This window comes from Ischnura elegans (assembly GCF_921293095.1).
Source record: "Ischnura elegans chromosome 13 unlocalized genomic scaffold, ioIscEleg1.1 SUPER_13_unloc_4, whole genome shotgun sequence".
Lineage (NCBI taxonomy): Eukaryota > Metazoa > Arthropoda > Insecta > Odonata > Coenagrionidae > Ischnura > Ischnura elegans.
The window spans coordinates 10,000,529-10,026,867 of record NW_025791660.1 but is presented as its reverse complement, the minus strand read 5'-3'; the positions used below and the strand labels follow the sequence as shown (position 1 = coordinate 10,026,867).

The window sequence follows — 26,339 nt, the reverse complement described above, 5'->3', positions numbered from 1 at the left end:
ACTTATGAATGCTATACTAGTTAATATTTGACAGCTGTTCAACTTCATGGTTTCCAACAAATGAATCGCGGTTATTTTATGTTTGTATTTGGGAAGGGAGTGATTTTATGATTGTTACAATTTTCCTCGGTACAATTTTATCTCTTGGTGAACCGTGTTTCGTCCGTAATATATAATCTTTTGATTTTCAGGACCAAGGCGTAATTAACGCTGGAGGTCTGGAGTTTTATATTTTACGATTGTATTACGTTTGTTACACTGTTTCTATTTAGTCGTGTCATCATTTCAGCCTGTTTTTACGAACTATTTCAATCGATTTTCGCCCGTATTAAGACAGTATTCTAGTTTTAATATACCGTGTGCTACAATGATTTGTTGATGGGGTAAAAGTTTTCGTATCATGATGAAATTATAGGACTTCATGAGTAGGCAGTCGTGTGTATCATCAATCTGCTATTATTTTATGCTGGAAATTTTGTCTCCTCTGTGATAATATGGAAATGCTTAAAATTTTGTCTCCTCTGTTATATTAAGGAAATGGTTTAAATTTTGTCTCCGATATTGGGCCGTAATAAACTCTAGAGTCTGCTTAGATTCGAAAAATGGCATTATCTCTTTCCAGCGGTGTAAATAACCAATTTTTGATCATAGCTGCACACAAGTTAAATTCGTTACATGATGATCCAAACCTTTTTTTGCCTAGATGAAATTGTACTCTATGGTTTATTTCAACGTAACAATTTGTCCCACCATTGGACGAGAGCACATTACTTAAGGCCTGGTTACACGGTACATGAGAATGTACAAGAAAATGTGAGAATGTCTGAATCTCAGAATGAACGCGAAAATGCACCGTGTAACCACGCAAAATGTAAGAATGTATGAATTTCTGAACGCCTGCTCTAATTTCATTCAGACAATCATACAATTTGAACTCAGAGTCACCTGGTGGCAGAATACGAAAACGACACATTCATTTCATCTGGCTTGTATAGGCGACTTCTTTGTTTACGTACGGCCCCGATAGTTATTTCGATTTGATATGATCTTGCTTGACTTGGATAGGTATCTCACTGATTGGATATAGGTAGCGAAAGAATGGAACACAAGAAAAGGGGATGGGTAAAATGAAGGATCAGATGGAAAGGCGCTGAATGTATGAACCGCGAGAATTGTCCAAGATTGAGATCCAAATGATCGTTAAAAGGTCATAAAAAGCATGTGATAGGCAAAGAAATAAGATTCAAGTACTATTTACGCTGTATTTACTCAAGTTCCTGTTTTTGAATCGAGACCGACTACAAAGCGAGTCGAAATTTTGGGTGTTGCGTTGACATGCAGCGAACGTTATGGGCATCGCAGTAATAAATATTGAATTTACCTTGCCAAAAGCCTCATATTTCTCGTATATTCCTGTAGCGTGCGCCGATTCACAGGAGGATGGAGAGAAATCACGACCCACTTGCTTTCAAATCTAAAATTCAACTGCCTTTATTATGTCCTGTTTATTATATCACAAGGCTTAAGGGCACGAGAAATTTTGAAAATGTGCTTTTATTATGGAACACTACTATCCAACAAAATTTTAACGATATCGGCGAAAGACACTTTGAGAATATTCCTTGTGACCAGAGGCCGGCCGCCCATTACATTCCTTATTTTTCACCGTGGTTTAATCGTAATCAGTATTTATTCTCGTAAACAGCCACTTTCCTTATAATTAGATCCTACAATGGGTAGAATGATAGGTACATTTATAGAGTTGTTTAAAAAGTGAAATAAGTAACTTGATAAAATCCTGCGGTAACCCTGATTTAATAGTATACTTACGTTGAGGATATCCCGTTGACAATATAGATAATGTATTTGACTCCATTCTGTGGATCATTAACCACTCATTACTCTTATTTTTGTCCCTTCGAACACAAGCAAAAAACTTCTCCGGCGAGTAAATAGAGGTACTAGACGTCGGGGCACTTTATATGGTTTTATGGGATACACTATTTATATGGTTTTCACATGTTTTTCTATTGAAGGTCCATACTACAATATACTTACTGCATTAAGCAAATGATGTAGGTGTGTAACGTAGATCACAATCTGCAATCAACTTATTTTAATTTAATCTTTCCAAAGCCCCCCAAACAATCGCCTTTATTTATTTCAACAACGCCTTGGCAACCCAATATATTCACAATCCGAGTTTGACGTTAAAGCAGCAATTATATTCGCCAAATTTGCGTTTGAGTCCCTAAATAGACAATTTTTCTATCCACTTCCTCTGTCTGTCATCAGTGGATTCCAGGCCGTGATGTAACGCGCGCACGCTCCGTCACGTGTTTTCAAACAGTCGATAAAGATTATTTTTAAAGACTCATATCTCAGCTATAAAACATTATTCATCCGCGAAATTTTTGGTAAGTACATTTGAGGTAAGGATCTTATTATTCTAGTACTTTTAAAAAAGTTTGCATGTTCCCCATTGGTTCATATTTGAAGTTGAAATAATTTGTTGCGCATTAAAAAATGTACGAAAAAATGTCCGAAAAAATGTACCGTGTAACCACCTACTCGTGGATCTTGTCCATGAGAATGTACAAGAATCTGTTCAGAAAACCATTCAGAAAAATGTACAGATTCTTGTACAGTGGTTTGCAAAAGTTTCTTAACAAATTGAGCGGCGCCACTTCTGCTCCTTCAGAGAAATTGAGCTTCACTTACTGCTATTATTGTCCTTGGTTACGCGCCACATATATTTCGTTTGTTTGTAAATAGATGTTGTTCTCGAAGGTAAGAGTGTAGAATATAGCGTGTTATTGCATATTTATCTTTCTTTCGTGGATTTATTTAGTTGAAAATGATTTTTTCGTGAGCTCCGATGACTTTCTGGCTGCCAGAGTTCCTGTCGGTTTGTATTTTGCGAATTTTAAGCCTTGCACTGCATGGAACTATTCGTGTTTAATAATTACGATTATTGCTTCAATGTGTGGGTGCCATTTGTAAATTTAAGCTTATGATTACTTCTGTGCGTGAAATAGTGCATTGCGGTGTTTTTTAAAGTAGATATTTGAGGTTAGTGTGTACTACTTCGCTCGATTTCTAATTGCATTTTCGCGAGGTTGATGACATTTTCTGTATTGTGAAGTGATCGTGCCAAACATCTTTGTCGGAACGGAGATTTACTTTGTTTACTGCGATGTATTACTATCCAAAATACGTGGAGAGAAATAATTAGGTGCATATTCAATATTTCGGTGTTGGTATTACTGTTGTCGTCGCCTCAGGCAGGCATTTGTTTATCTTGAATGAGCATACGAAGGTATACAATCGTGTGATTAATGATATTATATGAGTTTTCATTCAGATTCGCGAGTAATGGTGCAATCATTCTAAGCTTTTTGTGTGCGCTACGGCGATCTAAGAATGACATAAGTTAGCGATAGCCTCTAAATTGCTAATTAAATGAAGCTTAAGGTTGGAGGCTGGTGAATTGTTGGCGTTTCGGTATATATTCGCGTTTCTCTATTATGCCCAAGGGATGTAACTTCAACTTTTCTTTTATTTAATTTCATTGAGAAAATATTTTTCCCTTTAGGGTCATTATTATTGATTTATTGATTGTGTAATGTTATAGCCGAGTTTTTAGCCTCCATAACCTTCACATACTTCTCGAATTTGTTTTTATTTACTACTCGTGTGTCATATGTTTCTTGTTTCCAAGTAAATTGTTGCGAACACTTGCGAAGATCCATTCTATCAGGGCTGATTCTTCCAGTTTGTCTGTGGGCCAAAAAATAACTACCTGTTGATGTTGTGAGCTGTCGTTAACCCTACCGCGACTGAGCGGGGTAACACTGTTACCCCATATAATGTTAATGTTGTATGATTGTTTTATTTATTATTCTGTCCCATTGATATTTTTTGTATTTGAGCTCAACCACTTTTTCGTTATTTAGGCGACGAATGATTTTTTTACATTTAAATTGCTTTCGAAAACTTCTATTATTATTGGTGGGGTAATTGAGTTGTTTCACTATACACCTGTTGGCGGGTGGAACTCATTTGGAATGTTTAAACTGTTATTTGCGAAATATACTTTGAATGCTTAGAAATCGATGTTTTTACTATAATATTCTACTGGAAAACGCCAAAAATCGCCATTATTAACGACGTCGCTATTGAATACCTTATTTTACGCAACCAAGAATCCCGGTACGTAGTGAGAGTAGCCTTGTCACATTTCATATCGGCCCCAAAAATACGATTTTTATCAACAGGGAAAATAGAATAATTATTATTTAAACTCATTCGAGGAACATTTTCGAGTTCCGTTTCCATTAACTGACCCACGATTATTTTTAAGCCGCCTATTTACACTTTTATTGCGAGGATCATTTGATAAGTTAGCGACTTTTTCAATTTCCCACTTAGTTAATGTAAAAAAACAATATTTCCGTTAGTTTTACACCTATTACTAAACAGCAGTGAAATTTCGAGCAGGTTCCCTCGTTTAGTTTGCGTTTGACAGACATTGCAGAAAACCATGTGACAGCAGACAACCTTCCGAATTTTAACAATAATGGAAAAAAGGGAATTTCGCGTGCTAACTAAATATTATTTTTGCGCAAAAAATGTCACCAAAGCCTTGGAAAGACTTTGTAAATACTAGGGAAACTCTGCGGTATTAATTTTAATGGTGAAGAAATGGTTCACTGAATTCCGTTGTGGTCGTACCAGCTCAAGTGACGTCGAACGTTCAGGACGCCCGAAAGAGGTCGTCACGCTAGAAATCGTGAATAAAATCCATGGAATGTGTGTGGAATCAGTGTGTGAGATGACTGATAATGTAGGTATCTCAAATGTGCAGATACATCACATTTTACATGAATATTTGGACACGAAAAAGCTATCCGCGCGATGTGAGCCGCGATTGCTCACACTCGAGCATAAGCACATCCGTATGACCAATCCAAAGGAGTGATTGGCGATGTTAAGTTGCAATCCGAGCGAGTTTTTGTGCCGTATCGTAACCGTTTATGACACATGAATCCATTACAATACATGTATGATATGATTTCAAAGTTTTTTCATATTCGATATTTAAAGTATTTTTTCATATTGGAAAAAAAGCGATTATTCCGATCGATCAATTTAAAATACTGACTATAGATATATTGTGTATATTAACATGTGTCCCGGAAATTTTTGGGCAGAGAGTGATTAACTTAACTAGTAAACTCTTAATTCTTGATAACTAGAAGCGGAAATATACTACTATACAGAATGTTATGGGTTCAGTTATTTTCAATGAATTTAAATTTATTAGTTGAATCGTTTGCGTTTAGTGTTTTGCATCATCATCCGTAGTAACTTTCCTTGGCAATGGTGATAATCCCTAGAAAGTCGTAATTATATGAAATTTTTTGCTTAGATTTCCACTAATTAAAATGCTCGTTGACATGTTTATTGTTTCATGTTCCGTTGCATTACAATATGTCCTTCTGTGCCGTTTTCCTTATTTTTACGCTGTAACATTGTTTATCGTTTGATATCTTTTCACGGCGGTACATTTCTTGCGGAGGTCGTCCCCATGTATATACTATAGATGGTGTAAATATAAAGGCGACTGACGAAATTGAGTGCAAAAGAGTTGTGATAATGTAAAACTTATCGGGGGGAACCTACATGAGAAATATTAGTGGCAGGAATTTGAAGAAGCTGGGATTCGTTCAGCATATTGTGGGAAGATTTTCGGATAATATAGTAAAAGACAGGTGCTTTTTGCACTCGTCCGGCCACGCCTTGAATATGCAACGAATATATGGGATTCGTTGCAGAAAGACAATCCGTGAAATCGATAAAATACAAAGAAACTTTTCCTCTATACGATGCATGACTTTAATGTATGCCTCGCGAAATTTCGTCAGAGCATTTCCTTTCTATGAGTAAACGGCTGGTGTCCTAACACCGTCCCACACACGACTTATGCTGATATTTTAAAATTATGATAAAGCACTAAGCACAAATTATTATACACTTGTGAGCAAAATAGATGTCACCCATACCTTTAAACGTATATATTACACTCACCAATGATTTTTCAGTGACGTTTAAGTAGGGTGAATCCGTCCATTGTGTTTTCTATAGTTAACTGGGGTAAAATCAGAAAGCGAGGCCAATAGAATAACAAATAGATATATTTCGGTTTGAATATTCAAAAAATATTTAAAACTTGAAGAAATGGATGATACCCACTCGGTCAAATGTGCATATAATTTTCAGTGACGGCGTGTGCTTATACGCATGTTAGCAACTGCACGCCCAAAGATGAATGAATTATAAAAGAAAACTATGTGTTCCTTTGCAAAGGGAAAGATAAAAAACTGTTCACACAGAGATGGGGTATGAAGCTCCGAACGCTACAGCAATTCCCATGGCGAATTCACCGCTCTACAAGTGAGCGATTCTATGGCATCGCACCGGCACAGAGTGGTCTCAATCGCTAATCTAGCGGAACAAAAGTCAGTTTTGCAACTTTTAAAAATAAAGCCGCCGTAGGTGTCGCGATATCCGCAAGTAAATGCTTCATCATGATTGGTAACTTTTACAACGTGTATATAAGTTATAACAATGTTATGCAGCGGCAAAGTTACACATTGAGATTGCCTACCCAGACGGTGGCTGACTGGCTAGCATTAACACATATCTGCTAGACAGCAAAAACGCAAGGAACCACAATTTCTAACGGAATCTTATAGTCATCGTATGTATCTTCGTATCTTATAATCATCATCATATGTAGCGTTATTTTGATTGATTTTTCTTCAAATACATTTGCTATCGAATACTAAATTTCAAATGGTAATCTCTCAGTCTTTACAACCTCGTTTTCTATCGACTTCAAATGATTAAATTGACTAATAAAAATATATGTATAGGTAGAATTGCGAAAACTTCAAAGACATGCAGAAACGTCCTTACAGTAATACATATTTTTATCAGATTTTGCGCCTTCTTGCGCTTTTTGAGAATTATGCCCTTTTTGTTCTATGAAGTAACAAACGGGAGCCGTTGAGACCCGGGACTGGGGGTATTTCCTCGGAGGACGCCTAGATTATCGGGATAAATTACGCTAGAAAAGAAATATTTTTAATTTTAACGATTGTAATTTTTTACGATACAAATTTTTATTGATATTTTTGGTGCAGTTATTACATGGCTTCAATTTTTTTACATTTTTAGAAAAAATTATGTCGCATTTAGAGAGATTTAAGGTACCGGTGGTAAATCGCATGTAATTTTTATAATTGCTGCGGAAGAAAAGACTATAGATGATTTATTAAATGCGTAGAGCATAAATTAGTATTTGAAAGTTGTAATGAAGATACCTCAAAGGATACCAGGAAAGTTGTGATGCTATTTAAAAGTAATTTTGATAAAAAGTGGAAACAGTGCTCCAGAAAATACGGCAGATTTTGTTAGATGTGTACAGTCTCTTGCGAATAATATATCGAGAGTAAAACTTCGTTTCGCAAGCCAGATTTCATTGCGGAGCTCCGGAAAAAAGATGCGGCTGCAATTACAAAAGACGTAACTGAAAGCATACCAAAGAGAGATACCAACTATAAGAAGGCTTACTTGTCTTCACCTTTGACTCCAATACCATATGCATCATTAGAAGCTTTGTCCTTTTCCATGGAATAAACCTAGTAAGCAACAGCACGTAAACATCAGAAGAGAGGCCAACCAGAGACGGTGCGATATTTATCCCTCATACAAGATAAATTTGAATTCAAAGTTGTCTTGCTACCCTTATCACAAGAACTTACCATTACTGATACTTGGGCCAAGGTCAAATTACTGGCTCTAGTGAATAACACTATTTTGGCTCAGAAAGATGTCACCGCCGCTTTCGGTCTTGTAATGGATTCAAACGAACGATGATATTTAAGTGGGGTTAAGATGGAAGTAGTGGGCACAAGCAATATAAACAGAGTATTTCGGAAGGAATTAGGTCCAGTGGATGATTCCTATATTTTTTTCCATTTCTATGTTGCATCATCAGCTAAAATCAAATGATAAAAACAAAATCTTATAGCAGAATACCAGGCCATCCTCGATAAGGTATTGGAATGCTTTTCAAAAGGGCCCAATAAGCAAGGAATAAACATATTGGGAAATTCAAAGAAAACCACGCGCTAAAACATTAAAAAAAAATACACAATGAGAGATTTTTTAACCTACTATTAGTCACATCTGATCCGTATGTTTCCAGGATTAGTTCATTGCACCCAAGGCATTGCTATTCCCTCTCGATGGATGTCAGACAGCTTCTCAGGGAACCAATATTACTTGTACCCAATGAAATGAGTAATGTTAAAGAGATGGAGGAAGTGGAGTCGGTAAATTTCGGAGATGAAGGGAGTGGGGAGAGTAATAATGATGAAGGTGACTAATATTCCGCACTTTACATTCTGGTGTTTATTAGTGTATTTTAAGCGTAACTAGTTCATTAAATTGAGAAAAGCGCATTACTATAGAATATTTGATGATTTTTATGTATATTTTTCTAAGTGTTGAGTGAAATGAAATTATTTTGTAAATTAAATTTGATTTTTTCATAAAAACATCTTGAAAATACCTATGATAATGTTATTTGGTCTTTTTGTTTACAATCTGGTAATTCTTAATGTTTTCACGACAAAAGCTGTAAGTTTTTTTGGGAAAAATAATTTTGTCACAATAGATTCGTAATTCGAACCATTGTGCGGCCGCATATTCGGTCTACGTGATCGCTTGGGGGTGCTCGGGGGGACGAGGTAAGCCATTCTCAAATGGCTGCTTGGAGCAGACTGAACATGACGCGAGTGCGCACGCGTATATTTGGTGAGTAAACTCCCTGCGCTAAGGATACTAGTCCATCAATGCATTCTGTACCATTTAGCAGCATTGATTTGTACTTCATGCACTTTTACATCATCGTTATCTTCTCCATTGCACACTCTGGATAAACGATTTTAGTTTATCCTGGTGAATACTTCTAAGTAATATTTATCGGGTTTCCATCCAGGTTAAAGCTTTTATACAAGCCGACGTTTCAGAAGACGACTTGTCTTCCATCCTCAAGGCTGTGTTACTTTATGGAAGTCCAATTTCACGCACTCTGGATATATAACCACCATCCGCCACTGATAATTATTTATAGTTGTCGGGTTTATAAAGGTGAAAGACTTCATAGATCATTTTTTCAAACCTGGCCATTAGTGATAATTGCTTTTCGCCCACGCACTGGAAGGAAAACGTTGGTGCTTTACATCACGAGGAATAAATTTCCCGCCTTTTTTAAGGCCAAGTATAAAAAATTTGAACACTATCATAATCGATACAATTACTATAATTTTTATTAACGCAGGGTTATCAAAATTATTTCAAATACAAATGTATTTGGTTATTCAATGAGAGTTGTAGTTACTTTGAATAGGAATTTTACTTATCGGAGATTTAACAGTAATTAGCCAAAGGAGCACGAGGATGAAACTAGGTACTGACACCTTCCCTGCTTATGTTTTCTCCGTGAATGGATCTGTTCAGAAATAAATGTGTAGACAGAGACATCATTTTATTGCCTTTAGTCTTTTCAAAAATTTAATATGAACTTTTTCTCGATTTATCTGCAAAGATAATATTGAGAGCAAGAATGTCTTGTTTAAACATGAAAGAGATTGAGATTACTTCGGACTCAAAGCCTCCCAGTTGTTCACCGCAAATACCGCGCATAGAAATGCTCGACTAAGGAGCCACGTATTTTTAAAAATATAAACGGTGGGTCTAAATACGAATCTACAGACGGAAAAAAACTCGTCATGGAGCCCGAAAGAAAGCACTTCGAATGCCCAACGTGTGCGTGGACTTGAGTTTCCTCAGTTCATTCTATTCGTAAATATTAATTCCGATTGGGCTTATGTTCCAAATTTTTGACTACAACTATGGTTGCTCAATCGCGTCCGCGATAGTTTTCGTCGGTTCTTGGTGCCGTGAGGGCAAAGGATGCAGGTGGCTTCATGTGCCAACCTTCCAAATTTTCGCATGCTACTAAAACCGAATTACCGACCTAACTGTGGCTCGTGTGGAGGCTAGAGTGTTGGCTTCCCAACATATGGGCTCGGGTTCAAATGCTGGTGGAGTTTAAGAATTTTCAGATTCCTACTCGAGTATTGCGTGGAGGACCTTTTAAGCGCAACACCACGTCAGTCGGATGGGACGTTAAGCCGTGGTCCTCTTGACGCCTTTCGTTAAGAGCACGCTGACGCCGACGCCGAGTTTTTCGCCACCCTTCCGTCAATACTCTTCCTTCATCATTCATGTTTGAAAAACAACGTTATCAGTGAATATGGATTTCGAGGAATCATACCTGTTTAGAAGTACTTACCTCAGAAGACGTAAGATGGCAATAGGTGAGAAAAGGTCTTGTTGGGTAAATCCAATTTATCTGAAGAGGCGGACGATGGGCGATTACAATCATTTCCATATAAATTTGGAAAATGAACCGCCATAGTTTTTTTATAATAGTGGAACACAGGGTAGAACGGGGGCTGGGTCATTAAGGGTTTTGGGTTTTCTTGCGACTAGGAGGTGCTGTCAACTATCATAGACTATTCAAAATAGATAAACCTGTTATTGCTCATCCTCTGAAATCATGTCAGTTTAGTTAACTGAGAGTTAACATGTGAACTAGGGTTGTGTGAATTTTAGCCGTTGTTTTCTAACTTCGGAAGATCTTGTATCGATGATAAGTCATATTCAAGCGTTTAAATTATAGTAATTCTTGGTATGTGTTTGAAGTTATCGTTAGTTTCGTATAACTAAATGTTTGAACAAATGTGATTTTCGGTCAGTCAGTCGGCGTCAGTTCCTAGGTAAGCGTAAACGTGTTCTTGGAGCAGAACGGGTAGGCGGAATGGGGAAGTAAGAAAAAATGGAAAAAAGAATAGGGTAGCTTCCTTCATAAAAGAAAACGAAAGGCACTGAATGCGATTCGTTACCCAAAATTAGTGTATTCATAATATACAAATTATTTGGTTTTAGAAATCCCAGTTCATGCGAATGTTAATGGGCTGCGCCTTTCGCCAAAAACTGCTACGGGTCTACAGACAATGTTATGCAGATGTTAAGAGATGTTAAGCGAATTAGGCTGGGAGTCGCTGGAGACTCTGAGACTGCGCGCTAGGCTTATATTGCTTGAAGAATTGAGAATGCATATCTTCAAGAGCGACACGGAGAACATAATATTAGAGACACAATATATTTCTAGGTCCGATAGAATCGATTAATTAAGAGAGATATTTTGCCGAACGGATATATATGGAAATTCGTTTTTCCCCCGAACCAGAAAGGACTTTAATAAATGCTAGTCCCAACTTCGTAGACCACTTCATTTTTTATGTGTAGACGGCTGGTGTCCTAACACCCCCTGCCACACGCCTTTTAGGCGGCTTGCGGGGTATTATGTAGATGTAGAACCTCATTTCAAAAGGCCACATTGAGGCCATGCGATGCCACTCCACGTGGCATCACTGGGACCAAGATGCTGTACGAGTAGTCAGGAGTTTTACATAGTCTGAGATTACCAATGTATGCATGTTACAGAGAGCTCAGGGAAACATCTCATAATAATAATCTATAAACCCGTTATTCCCAAGACTGTATGTAGGGCTTTTTACTTCGCTTATTCTGCATTTTCTGATTTATTTTGGCCTAGTTAAGATGAATTCCTGGAAAAAAATATTTTCATCATATAATAATTGATTTTTTTAAATTATGCGTATACGCTACGCTGGGAAAACTTCGGTAAATAAACACGAAAAGTGTAATTTAAAAGAAAGTATACGTCATTCATTGTTTACCTTGATTAGTACACTGGATTTAATCAGTATTCCTTCGGAGGAAATGCCCCATTCTGCCTTTCAACGGACATGCTGGTGCATGTCATTTTTCATATCGTTTCTCGTATGTATGCATCGATTTTTATGCCAAACGCCATCAGTCACAAAAATACAATTTTATAAATGAAAATGTTGGTGTACATGAAAAAATAAGAAATAGATATACCTAAAAAAGTCAATTAATGAAAGAAAAAATTATTCCGAGGTAGAAACTTGTTCTGAGAATTAGAATTCAATAATGTTGCGTCAACGCAACGCTGGGGATTAATGGGTTAAAGTTGCCTATTGTCGGAAAGTTTTCTTCGTTTGATAGGGTATTAATAATCTTTATTTAAACCAAGCACTACCTGCTAGCAGCCTGCATCGTAGCAGCGCTCATATATTCGCACCACGGTGGCCTCACAAGGCGAAAGCCGGAGCCAGAATGACGTCACACGGGCTTTTCCCAGCATTCATACTTAGCAGTCGTGTTTTCGCGCACATGAAATTGTTCACTTTTAATTAACTTAAAATTTTCACTCATTTAAAAAACAAGTTCTTTTTTCTACCGGCCAACAGGTGTGTAGTGAAACAACTCAATTACCCCACCAATAATAATAGAAGTTTTCGAAAGCAATTTAAATGTAAAAAAATCATTCATCGCCTAAATAACGAAAAAGTGGTTGAGCTCAAATACAAAAAATATCAATGGGACAGAATAATAAATAAAACAATCATACAACATTAACATTATATGGGGTAACAGTGTTACCCCGCTCAGTCGCGGTAGGGTTAACGACAGCTCACAACATCAACAGGTAGTTATTTTTTGGCCCACAGACAAACTGGAAGAATCAGCCCTGATAGAATGGATCTTCGCAAGTGTTCGCAACAATTTACTTGGAAACAAGAAACATATGACACACGAGTAGTAAATAAAAACAAATTCGAGAAGTATGTGAAGGTTATGGAGGCTAAAAACTCGGCTATAACATTACACAATCAATAAATCAATAATAATGACCCTAAAGGGAAAAATATTTTCTCAATGAAATTAAATAAAAGAAAAGTTGAAGTTACATCCCTTGGGCATAATAGAGAAACGCGAATATATACCGAAACGCCAACAATTCACCAGCCTCCAACCTTAAGCTTCATTTAATTAGCAATTTAGAGGCTATCGCTAACTTATGTCATTCTTAGATCGCCGTAGCGCACACAAAAAGCTTAGAATGATTGCACCATTACTCGCGAATCTGAATGAAAACTCATATAATATCATTAATCACACGATTGTATACCTTCGTATGCTCATTCAAGATAAACAAATGCCTGCCTGAGGCGACGACAACAGTAATACCAACACCGAAATATTGAATATGCACCTAATTATTTCTCTCCACGTATTTTGGATAGTAATACATCGCAGTAAACAAAGTAAATCTCCGTTCCGACAAAGATGTTTGGCACGATCACTTCACAATACAGAAAATGTCATCAACCTCGCGAAAATGCAATTAGAAATCGAGCGAAGTAGTACACACTAACCTCAAATATCTACTTTAAAAAACACCGCAATGCACTATTTCACGCACAGAAGTAATCATAAGCTTAAATTTACAAATGGCACCCACACATTGAAGCAATAATCGTAATTATTAAACACGAATAGTTCCATGCAGTGCAAGGCTTAAAATTCGCAAAATACAAACCGACAGGAACTCTGGCAGCCAGAAAGTCATCGGAGCTCACGAAAAAATCATTTTCAACTAAATAAATCCACGAAAGAAAGATAAATATGCAATAACACGCTATATTCTACACTCTTACCTTCGAGAACAACATCTATTTACAAACAAACGAAATATATGTGGCGCGTAACCAAGGACAATAATAGCAGTAAGTGAAGCTCAATTTCTCTGAAGGAGCAGAAGTGGCGCCGCTCAATTTGTTAAGAAACTTTTGCAAACCACTGTACATTCTAATGTACCGTGTAACCAGGCCTTTAGACGTATCTGAAATTGATATGAGGAGAGATACTGCCTTTGTGAATGTTTTTTGATACACCATTTTATTAATATACGGTGACCTTCTTTCCTCTTCAGGATTCTCTCGTGGTGACTGAGCTGTGGATATCTAGCCATACCATCCTGCTTTAACTTAGCTGCCTTGAGCTGAACCTCCACAATCTCCAAGTGTGTATCCTTATCAATTTCTTATGATTTTGTTTTTTGTGTCTCAGTGCATGGAATTGGTTGATTTTTTCGTCTTAGTTCCTTTGTAGAAGTAGAACATCTTACCTACGTGGTGCCCTTAACGTTTGATGGGGGAAATGTTGCAGTATGTTGATGTAGCCTTGTGAATGTTTTGGTGTAAATTGCTTCTCTTTTCTCTCTTCTGGTGAAGTTAACTGATTTATTAATGCAAATAAATGCAGTTGAAATCCAATTTCATTATACACATTTAAACAGCATATAAATGCTGTCACTTATCAGGGTGGGAGGTTGGAAGTTAGTATATTGTTGCAATTGTGTTCTCTCGTATTATGTGGCTTGTGACAGGCAGTTGAGGATCTCATTGGAAATTTCTCTCATCTGTAGATCGGCCATTAAATAGTGTGATGCATCATTCAAAGCCACATGTAAGAAGTTCGATGTAGGTAATTTGTCACTACCGAACCAGTTACAATTAAATTCATTTGTTGGATGTGAAAGCGGTAAACGTTCGTTTCAATTTTGACAGTGGTTGAGTATAAATGATTTACATCAGATGTTATTTATTTTGTAAGTAATAGAATAGATAGGTATTCTTTACCTCACTTTTAAATGATGGTTGGAATTCTGGCTTGGAGTTCAAATGCCAAATTGTTTGCTAACATTTTGATGTATTTCTCATATTGTAATAATGGCTATAGAGGAAAATGGTTAAAATAAATGCATGCGTGGAGGCAAGAGAGATCGCTACAGTGTTTTTTATGGTAGGAACATGAAAAATATGAAAATGATTCCATTGTTCATAAATGCAAAAGTTGAGGCAAGAACTGTATGCTTAGTTTGAACAGATGTAATTTATGTTCGTGATCATTGTAATGCAATATCGCAATATCCATCAATTGGATGTTATTGAATTGACTAAGTTTTATGTGATTGTCAATATTTAGTCTTTAATCCAATTATTTTGTTTTTAAAGTTATCAATCATTTCTTAATTCTTAGGTTAGTTATGTAGAAATCAAAAATTTCAGTATTATTGAAGCCAAAGATAGCACTCATTCCATACTCTACAAGGGATCATATTAAAATTCCATTACTAATGGATTATTAGTGCAATAAAATTCTGTTCCTTAAATACTTAAATGTATGTGGTGTGCGGAAATTTTGACTATTGAGATATGACATTTATTATATCAGAATACTTGTTAGATTTTCGAGGGCTTGTGGTTTTATTTGTGTGTAAGGAAGCGTGTTCAGAGTCTAATTATGTCATTTAGTCTCATATGTGAGTTAAAAATCTGTTGTTATAAGTACAAAAAAATATTTTCTCAGTTTTTTTAAATACTAAGGTGAGTATTTAACTGTTTCGTAGTGGAGTTATTGTGATCGTCTGCATTCATAGACAACTGTTGGTTTCATACAATAGGATAGCCTATGAAGTTTGATCCATGGCAATTTATTATCAGCTTTCCTGTTTGTTAGCGGTCATATAAAAAGCATTTTTTTGGAAGTGATTCCTTTTATGTCTACTTAGATCTTCGTTTTTTACTAAGATTTATATTTTATATATACCATGGCCATCATTTTTTCCCGTAATGTATTATCTTGTGGTTTGCAGAACTTCAGCATAGTTAATGTTGGAAGGTAATAATAGTATTTAATAGTCCTACTTACAGTATTTCATTGAATATAGTCCCCCCCCCTAGTTTTGAGGCTTGGGTTATAGGGAAAAAAAAGAAAAATAAAGGTTTGAAAATAGTCCCCTCATTATTTTTACCATGGGTATTTTTGGAAAAAAAAGGTGGGACTATATTCATTCAAATACAGTATATTATAATTTGCCGTTGTGCTATTTAGTCGTGTCTTCATTTCTGTTTGTTTTTTATTGAGGATTTTAATGATTTTTGCTAGTTTTATGTCAGTACTTTAGTTTACATGTACCATGTGCTATGATGACTTCTTGATGGGGTGAAAGTTTTCGTATCATAATGAAATATTGGAAGTCAAGAGTAGGGTTCATGTGTACCATCAATCAGCTATCATATTTTGTGGGCATATTAAACTCTTCTGTGATAATATGAAAATGTTTTAAATATATTTGTCAATATTGGTCAGTCAGTGATTTGCTGTAAGTGTTCTGTGTAGATTCAAAATAAGGTATTAATTGTTGCCTGTGGTGTTACCCATTTTTCATTAGGATGGAATCGCTGAAATGAAAATTTTTTCCGTAATAATCCTAACGTTATTCCTTAGAATTATTACTGCAATGACTATTTGTCTGCCCTGATAACATTGCTATCTAGATTTCATCTTAACTTTCCAATTTGTCTCGCCATAGGATGACAACATATTACACAGTTGAAGCTGTATGAACTGTTTTTGTATGGTGAGGAAAGGTACTGCCAACGTGTTTATTTGTGATACTCTGTTGTATGAATACACGGTTGCTTTCTTTCCTTTCCAGGATTCTGTCCTGGTGATTGAGCTGTGAAGATCTAGCCATCCCATTCTGCACAAACTTAGCTTCCCTGGACTGAACCTCCACAATCTCCAAGTGAGTATCATTATCAATTTATTATATGGTTTTTGTGCTATAAGTTATGGAACTGCTTATTAGCACTCCGTATTTGTCTTGGTTTTTATTTAAATGGTAAGTCTTACCAGATCGGTGCCAATTATGTTCCTTTGGGGTAAATATTAAAGAATAATAATGATGACTCGTTCATTTTTTAGTGTGGATGGCTTCTATTCTAACTCTCTCTTGGCCAAATTCATTGCATTAATAATGGGAGAAAAATTCATCCAAAGTCTAGATTATTTAAATGCCACCATCACATTGTGGCTTTGACTAATCGCAGTGGCAAGATGGAAGTCCAATGTAAGGTTGCGATAATGTTTATAAGAATAATGGTGCTTATGACTGCAAGTTGATTAGCTGGGTGGAAAATTTATCCCATCTATATAATGTTCATTCAGAAGTTTGATGGACTAATGGAAGCTCTTGTGACAAATGTGATGTGGATTTTTTGTGTCCTCCAATATAGATAGTTTTGAATTCATGTGGGAGGTGAAAGTAATAGAAATGAGTTCTACATTTGAAAGTGGTTTAGTATAAATAGTTGACTGTTGATTATTTTACCTCCGCAATTACAATCTCCATGTGAGTATCATTATCAATTTATTATGAATATGGTTTTTGTGTTGCAGTGTATGGCACTGGTTAATTGCACTTATTGTTTTGCCTTGAGTTTCATTTGAAGATTAAGTCTTAGCTTCGTGTTTGCTTTAATTTTTGGCAATCGAAATGCTAGAGTGTATTGAGGTGGCCTGATGAATGTTTCGGTTTGAGAATGATTTCTGTTCTTTCTCTTTGCCAAGTTCATTGAATTAATAATGGAAAAAATCCACCATGCGTTGTTTAAATGTCATAATTAGGTATATTAAAGCATTTTTTGCCATATAGAGTGGTTTAAAGACTATTGCGTAGTTGCAATTTGTTCACAATGATGATGGGGCTGGTGACAGGCAGTTAAGTAGCTTAGTAACTGACAGGGATACTCTTTGTAAGTGTCATCAAGAAAGAAGATGAAAACTTTTTTATTTGAAAGGAATACTGTTGAAGGGTTAGTTCAAGGGTTTTGTCCATATATGCCCTGGTTTGAGAGAAAAAAGCATGAAAAATATGGTTACGTTGAATTAAAAGAAAAAATTTGCCTTTAAGGTCGATTTGGCCTAGTGGTGGCATTTCGCGTTTTTGTTTTGAAAGGCCAGGGTTTGAGATGGTAATATTTTTCTAGTCTGCCACTTTATCTTTTTTTGTATCTTCAGATATGTTGATAACAGATGTTTTGCATTTTTATGAATTAAATGAACATTCATGTCACTTGTTAACCCTATCTTTGAATTACTCACCCCGTCACCAAGATTTATCCAAGTGGGAGTGATAACGTTGTGTAGCTCGCATCAAAGTATAGGGAACTCATTTCCAAACCAAATATTTAGAACATACATTCTGTGTTAGAAAATTTCTCGGGTTCCTCCTGAGGGAAGATTTTTACCCATCTACCTATATGATCAAGGTTGAGCATTCCAAGTTATAATCATTGCTATTGCTGTTTTTACATTTGTTTCTGTCCAGTGGTCTATTTAACTTGGGAATTGTTTGGAAATGCCCTTTTAACTTTATTTATGTTGCTTAATAACTTTTCCCCTTGGAATTTGTTTCCAAGAACCTATTGAAGTGGATTGGATAGACTGGAGATATTGAGTTCGATGTTAAAAGGCTAAGTTTTATTGTCTTTATGCTTTGTTGGAATTTTTAAGTTTCCAAATAGCCATTTTCGGCTACCCTGCCAACCATTATTCCCTATTCCGACCAATAGGTGAAGTATGCTTTCCTCCCTCAAACTTAATCTTCTCTCTTTGTGAGAGTCCTTCTTTCCTCATATTTATGTGCCTAGAGCTTTCAAACAAGCTGTAAACGCTAGGGAACGAATTGTCGATACATGTGAACTTTCAATTACCCGCACTTTGCTACTTGTCCAACTCAAAATGTTTCATAGCCCACACTGGTTGACGTCTATGTTCATTTGATGGTCCTGTATTTAGTTTTGCTTGTCAGCTAGTCCCTTTTCTTTTTCCATGGCCTCCACAGACTCCCACTTTCTCCACTTTCTTTGCTTTTTCCTGCAGCAATTATATTTGGTTTTCTCTTCCTTTTATCAGACCTTATGCCCACGAGTAATGGTTGCTGCACGAAAGGTCATTAATTGGAGTACATACTTCCATAATATAATGCACCATAGTATAAAATTAAATACTACTGAAAAAGGCCCTGCCTTCTTCAACTTTTCATCATTCAGTTATTATTTAGCCCCTTAAATTCATTCAAGGCATTTGAATGAGAATTGTCATAAAAAACGAAAAGCACAAATTTAAAAGGAACATGGTCATTATATAAAACTGCTACCTGAGCACTAGCATTTGTGTTTCTTTAAGTCTTTAGGGAAACCTTTTTTTCCTCCAGGTTTTAATAATAATTCCATTCTGTACTAACTTTGAGGCATACCATGCATACAATTGTATGCTGGTGAGGACAATGCATAAAGCACGGTTGTATAGATTTTTATCATATCCTCACGTGAGGAAGTCTCTCTTTTCTCTTGAAGGAGAAAGATGGAGTTCTGGATTGGTGCAATAAACAGCCTTACTTGTGTGTAAAAATATGCATTGCATGGTTGGCATACAGATGTGCACTTCAGTGTTATAATTTTTTTGCTGCTTATCGGTTCTCATTCCTCATCGATTAATAGTTCACTGTAAATAAAACTTTTTGTTTGTCCCCTAGGAATCAATATGCAATAAAAATGTATTGTTGTAAACGTATGGCTTGAGAACATATTTTATAAAACTTGAAATGCAACCTTCTGGTAAGTTTTCCGGATTTAGAATGTACACAAAAAACATTTAAAAAGTCACTCTCCAGTTTCTTCACACACTCATGGACTAAAATCACCTCCAGGTTCTTGCATGGACAATAAAAACTTAAGGAAACAGTTTTCCTGAGGCTGCAATAGCATACTGTACTGTATATGAGTTTGTTACTTAGGTCACTCCCTGAAGTGCCTCCCGGACAATTTTCTCCTTTCTGGACAGCGTTCCCTTTATATCCCTCCTTACGGACACCCGGTCTGATCAATTTCAATTATGAAATACCTATTATACTTGGAGACACAGCTTTTTGTTTGCTCTTGAAAGGTCTTTGCTGATTGCAATATTTCTTCAGCCAACACTTGATTGCTTGCTGACATGTATGTTGTTATTTTACATTGTATGATTAGGTGTCTCTTGAAATATGCAACCCATGAAGCGCCGGCAGGGAATTCAAATCCTGGAGATGTGTTCTGAAATAGCCTATTCTATTAAAGTCCAGGTCATCACCAGTTCACGCCTGGCTTCTGCAAAGTGATATACCCCTCTGTCATTCATTCCAAGCTTGTAGAGTTTTCTGCCTCCTCATTTTACATCTTTCTCCCATATGGAACCTGGGAAACTATTGGAAGACACTTGGTTGCTCTGACTGTGATTCTGCAGGCTGCGTTTCCCTCGAATGAATCTGTCCCTCTGCATCCAAAACACGTTGTGGTAGATGCCTTGGATCCCCAGTCACTTCAGCATGATTCGTCAGTATCTTCATCCATAATAGCCCCAGTACCTTCCTCCGCTCCAGTTATAATGCAGTAAAACTTTGATTTATGCAGTTGGAGGGACCGAAATATGGGCACTGTGTAAAATCAGTGTGTGTAAAAATCAAGAGTTGGTATTGAGGAGGAGTATAGTTCTCAGGATAACACTAGCTCATTTTTAGAAGGCTTAGTCATACCTTTTTGTTCATATAGTTCTGATTAAAGCCAGAACCGGAACCAGAAAAAGCCTCATATGTGGGGTTTTATGGTACTGAAATCCTTTGGTATGTGGTAATATGGTAAATGAGCATGAAATCCTTTTCAATTGCATCAGATATATGTTTTCCGGAATCAATTACTCATTTGAAGGCAATAAAATGAAGCCTAATAATCATATTTACTCACAAGCAACACCACTCATGACGTGTTACCTTAAGAGAAACATTGTTGCATTCCTGAACAATGCTTCCCATGGTTGAACAAAATGGTTGAATTGCCAGCATTCCTGGCACTAAGATTACTTCTTTTACCCAGGAGAAATTTTCCAATGGTGATACTCAGTGGTCGCAGAGAAGGTAATTTTCAAAAATATCCTCATTAAAAGCAGTTTTCAGGATATTCCTTTAACCACCTGCAGATAAACAAATATTGGAGATTGAAGAAATGAGATATCTGAGGATATTCATCCAAATTAACCCCATTAACAGGTAGCAAAATTTTGCTAATATATCACAAAGGCTTTAGAACCTGTGGACCTGGGTTCAAGTCCTGGCAATAGCAGAAACTTATCAGATATCCCTACTTAAGTGTAATGTGGAGGGCACTTCCAGTGCACCGCTCTATCCAGCAGATGGGTCGTTAAGTCCTGGTCCCTTTAGAGCCTATCATTACAACCTGTTTAATGCCAACATAGGGTTCCTATCCCCCCAGCCCTTACTTTATGGTGCTAAAGACCCCAGCTGTCGGTTACCTCCTTCCAAATAGCATACCATAGGTAATACGGAGCACTCAGGACCTGGGATATTCTATAATTTAGATTTTTCCGGTGTTTGAATCACATTTTTTAAGTGAGCCATTTAAATAACTGTGAAACTACCGTCATGCTGCCAGTGACGAATAAAAAAAATGATTAATATTCCGGAACAATTTTCCCTCTTTATAATTTTTACCCATTAAAAAAGCATATTCCAATGGAATTTTAGCATTAGTAGATTAAATCTACCCGGTATAGCTTCTCAGTCGGCATTCTTCCACGAATTCAGCGCCGGGACCTTCGACTTACAAGCCGTGTGACTCATCTTCACGTAATCTTTTGCTTCCCCATATCCGATAACAACACCGGACATTTTTTGTATTTCGATTTAATGGTGCTAAGCCATTCCTGAGTTTAAAGGGACTGCCATATTACTCACGTCTTGAATTTGACTTTAATGATTACATGACAATTGACGACGCGAGTTATTCTCCGAGGGCATTAACTCCCATTCAGTTAAAAATAAATGCTTGCCACCTAGCGGAGTTAAGCTAATACATATAAAGTTCCGATCATGTTTCATTAAAACCCACTGACAATGAGATACAAGTTGAGTCAGTGCTGATAAGTGCGCCACGCAAGCAACTTTCCCTCGCCTCCATTCGTCCCGCAGATGTGGGGTTATCCCGCGGAATGAGTCAACGCATGTTGCTTTTACCATCATGTTGACTCACCATTGACTTACCTGCATACTAGAAGTTCGACTATCTTTTTTGGATTGCCTTGGAAGCCAAAATTTTGGCACGGGAGGATTTTTAGTGACTCATTTCGCCATTATATTTCGCTGGGGCGACGGAAAATATAGCGTTGGCAAAATTCTACAAAACCTTCCGTTAGGGATATTCCGTAGCTCATAATTCCGGATTAACGACCATCTACTGTAATTACAATGAACATGTTAAAAACAGCATCGATCAATAAGCCGAACAATAAACGAAAGGTGATAATGTTAATATCTCTGGCGATCATCTGTTTTAATCAAAAGTAGTTACGCATAAACGTCGATTGCCGTATGCTTTAGGTTTCGATATCCCTCTACTGCAAATTTGAACTAAGAGCGATATTCGAGTTCGTAAAGGAGCTTGAAATATTACTGAGAGGGCACACGGGGAAGCAATTATTAGATTCCCAATATTTTTAGTTTCACGCACACAGTGCAACGCCATTTCAACCATTCCTGTATTCATTTTTGCAACTCATTGAGACGAATAAATAACCTAACTTTATATTGCTCCAGTCGGAATTTTCAAAACAAGTCGAGGACAACTGCGTAAAATCAAGATTAGCGGCCTCTTTGGGGCTGGGTTTATGCTGCGCAAAATCGAAAAAACTGCGTAAAATCAAGAAAAGATGTAAAATCAAAGTTTCACCATTGGAATTCCCTATGCTTTCCGGCCGGACTTGAGTGTCACTGCATAACAACGAGACATGATGTAAAATCAAAGTGCGTAAAATAGAAGTTTTACTGTAGACTTAAATTATCGTGAGAAACCACGGAATCTTTTGAACGAACTTCGCAAAAGTACACTCAATAATGTAGTAATTCCATTTAAACTGACGCTCGATCGAATCAAATCCTCCCGTGCCAACATTTTGGCTTCCAAGGTGATCCAAAAAAATAGTCGTACTTCTAGTATGGATGTAAGTCGATGGTGATTCAACACGATGGTAAAAGCATATGTTGTCTCATTCCGCGGGCTAACCCCACATCTGCGGGACAAATGGAGGCGAGGGAAAGTTGATTGCGCGGCACGCTCATTAGAGCTGATTCAACTTGTATCTCATTTTCAGTAGGTTTAAATGAAACAGGGTTGGAACCTTAATAGCTATTAGCTTAACTCCACTAGGTGGCAAGCGTTTATTTTTAACGGAACGGGAGTTAATGTCCTCGGAGAATAACTCGTGCCATCATCGTCATGCAATCATTGAAGTCAAATCAAGACGTGAGTGATAAGGCAGTCCCTTTAAACTCAGGAATGGATTACTGCCATTATATCGAAATACAAAAAGTGTCCGGTGTTGTTATCAGACATGGGGAAGCAAAATATTACGTTAAGATGAGTCACACGGCTTGTGAGCCGAAGGTCCCGGTGGTGAATTCGCGGAAGAATGGCGACAGAGAAGCTATACCCTATATGCTAAATTTTCATGGCAGTTGCTCACTTTAAAAAAGTGATCTAAACACCGGAAAAATCTGATTTTCCGAATATCCCGGGTCCTATGTGCTCCGTATTATCTTTGGTATGCTATTTGGAAGGAGGATACTGATAGCTGGGGTCATTAGTGCCATGAAGTAAGGGCTGAGGGGATAGAAACCCTATATTGGCATTAGCCAGGTTGTAATGATAGGCCTTAAAGGGCTTAACGTCCCTGCTGGACAGAGTGGTGCACTGGAAGTGTCCTTCACATTACTCTTAAGTAGGGAAAGGGCCATTTCTGATAACAATTTCTCCATGTTTCTGGTGCAACCGCGTAGGTTTGTTGGTGATGACAACAGTTTCGCCGGCACTGCTGCCAGCGTCTTCAGGTCGAAGATGAAGGTGCCATCTCTGATAAGTTTCTGCTACTGCCAGGACTTGAACCCAGGCCCACAGGGTGTAAAGCCTTTGTGATGTATTAGCAAAATTTTGCTCCCTGTTAATGGGGTTAATTTGGATGACTATCCTCAGGTATCTCATTTCTTCAATCTCCAATCTTTGTTTGTCTGCAGGTTGTTAAACGGATTACCTGAAAACTGCTTTTAATGAGAATATTTTCAAAAATTAGCTCCTCTGCTCTGCGAGCATTTAGTATCACCATTGCGACATTTCTCCTGGGTAACAGAAGTAATCTTAGTGCCAGAAATGCTAGCAATTCTAGCATGTTATTCAACCATGGGAAACATTGTTCAGGAATGCAATGTTGTTTTTCTCAAGGTAACATGTCATCTGTGGTGTTGCTTGTGAGTAAATAAGATTATAAGGCTTCATTTTCTTGCCCCCAAATGAGTAATTGAATCCAGGAAACATATCTGATACGACTGAAAAGGATTTCATGCTCTTTTACTGTAAAGGCACACATATGAGACTTTTTCTGGATCCGGTTCTGGCTCAAATCAGAACTATACAAAAGTGTATGACTAAGGGTTCTAAAAATAATGAGCATGAGTTATCCTGAAAACTATACTTCTCCTCATTACCAACTCTAGATTTTACACACTTTGATTTTACACACTTTGATTTTACACAGTGCCCATATTTCGGTCCCTCCAACTGCGTAAAATCAAAGTTTTACTGTCGATCAATTCTTCCAGATGTTGTCACCCCTTCTCTCAGATTATCCTTCATCAATGCTACTTTAGTCTCCAGAGGTTTTCCCTTCTTTTCCTTTATTGTTTTTTTGCTAACTCTTTCGCATTCTCTGACAATGTCATACCTCTCACTTGGATGAAAATTATATAGTGGAAGTGTTCCGTCATTTCCCCTCTAGGGAAGTAATGCAGTTAATTCTTTGGTTTTGGAATGCGTGAAGGAGTATATTTAATTAGGCATAGTTTTAAATTTGGAGGTGTTCGTTTTTCATTTGGTCTCCGATGTATTATTACCTGTGTTAATATTGAGTATTGAATTTCAATTTTTGGAGTGTCATTAGAGTAAGTGAAAGAAAGAAAATGTTGATGGCATCCTTCTGATAGGTCGATTATACCCCTAGAAAAATAATGGCTTCACTATCTTGAACAATGCATATTCCCTAGCATATAGGCTAGAATGAACTCCATCCCCGATTAGCAAGGTTCAAGTGTTTATCAAAAAAAGGTATGTCGCGGCTCGTAGATGTCCCGTTCTTATAATTATTCATTGGATTCGCGAGGAGGTACCTCCTCTAAAACGGCCTTTAATATCCAATTACATTTAAATTAGAACAATTTTCACATATCGCTCATTTTGCTAGCTGATTCCAATAATTTCATGTGCACGGATAGCTATTCCATTGGCTGCGTGCATTGGCATATCAGCGTCGACGGCATTTTACCACGTTTGCTCCCTTCCTAAAAATAGGCTTTGTCATATCCTGGGCATTGGGATATGTCCCAGTCGTACCCAAAGAACGTTGATGTGGCGACAATATTTAAAGCGATTCTATTCACGTGTAAACGAATATCCTGATTCTATCTTATGAAAGTGCTTTCGTATTTTGAGCGTGGTGCCTTTGATTTTGTTTTGCGATATTGCCTTCATGATTATCCATTAACCCCTCAACGCCGTCATGCGTACCCAGTACGCGCCCTTTAAATTTCGTATGCCGCCGTCATGCGTACCCAGTACGCTTCCTGACCTACTGTATATAATATTTTTTCTCCGCCAGACTTTACATGTTAAATTAAAACTAATTACTTTATCATTTGAAGAAATGTTTTTCCTCTCCAATAAAATATCCATAACGGCTTTATGCCTTCAAAATGTTTTAAAAATGCTTCGATATAATTCCGTTTTAAACCAGCGTGTTGACGACTTCAGTCCAAAAACTCAATGCCTTCCTTCAACTGCTCTATCATGAAAACTTCCGCCTATTCTGCTTGAGAGACGTCAACAAGGGTCAGCTACTTTAGCTTGAGATACGGTATCTTCTGAACCGAATGCCTTCTCTCCGTCTTCTGCTTGTTTGTCGTCACCTCGAGCCCCAAGTGTGTTTGGCCCGCCTCGTTAGTCCTTAGCGTCCTAGGCAAAGGGCCATGTGCTTCGCTCTGCATTTGTTTTTTTATATTTTTTTTCTGGACAGTAATCAACGAAGATAAGATTCCATCTAAACAGTCAGCATATACCAGGGCCCCTTCGAGATATTTTCTCGTCTCTTGAGGGAGCTTATAAACCACGAGCTTCAGTCCACTAGAGTCATTCATGCTGTGTGGTGTTCTTTCAGGCAGTATGTTGAAATTCTCATCGGGTGTACTTCCTGTGAGTGGTATTTTTTTACAATTGGGGATCCTACGAAATGGGAATAGTATTGAA

At 37.2% G+C, this 26,339-nt stretch overlaps 2 protein-coding genes across 5 annotated transcripts in view; both read left to right on the top strand.

Annotated features, from left to right (window-relative positions):
* Positions 1-26,339, top strand: part of LOC124173312 — a 185,291-nt gene that overhangs the window by 76,611 nt on the left and 82,341 nt on the right. The gene's annotated exons all lie outside the window — the stretch shown is intronic.
* The window catches only part of LOC124173319, a 56,007-nt gene that overhangs the window by 2,317 nt on the left and 27,351 nt on the right, over positions 1-26,339 (top strand). For 3 of the 4 annotated variants that reach the window (XM_046552842.1, XM_046552843.1, XM_046552839.1), the window contains exons 2-3: positions 14,027-14,116; positions 16,598-16,687. The gene's annotated coding sequence lies outside the window, so the exon portion shown is untranslated. Of the gene's footprint in view, positions 1-14,026; positions 14,117-16,471; positions 16,520-16,597; positions 16,688-26,339 lie in introns of all 4 variants that reach the window. The other variant, XM_046552840.1, reaches the window with a different exon arrangement.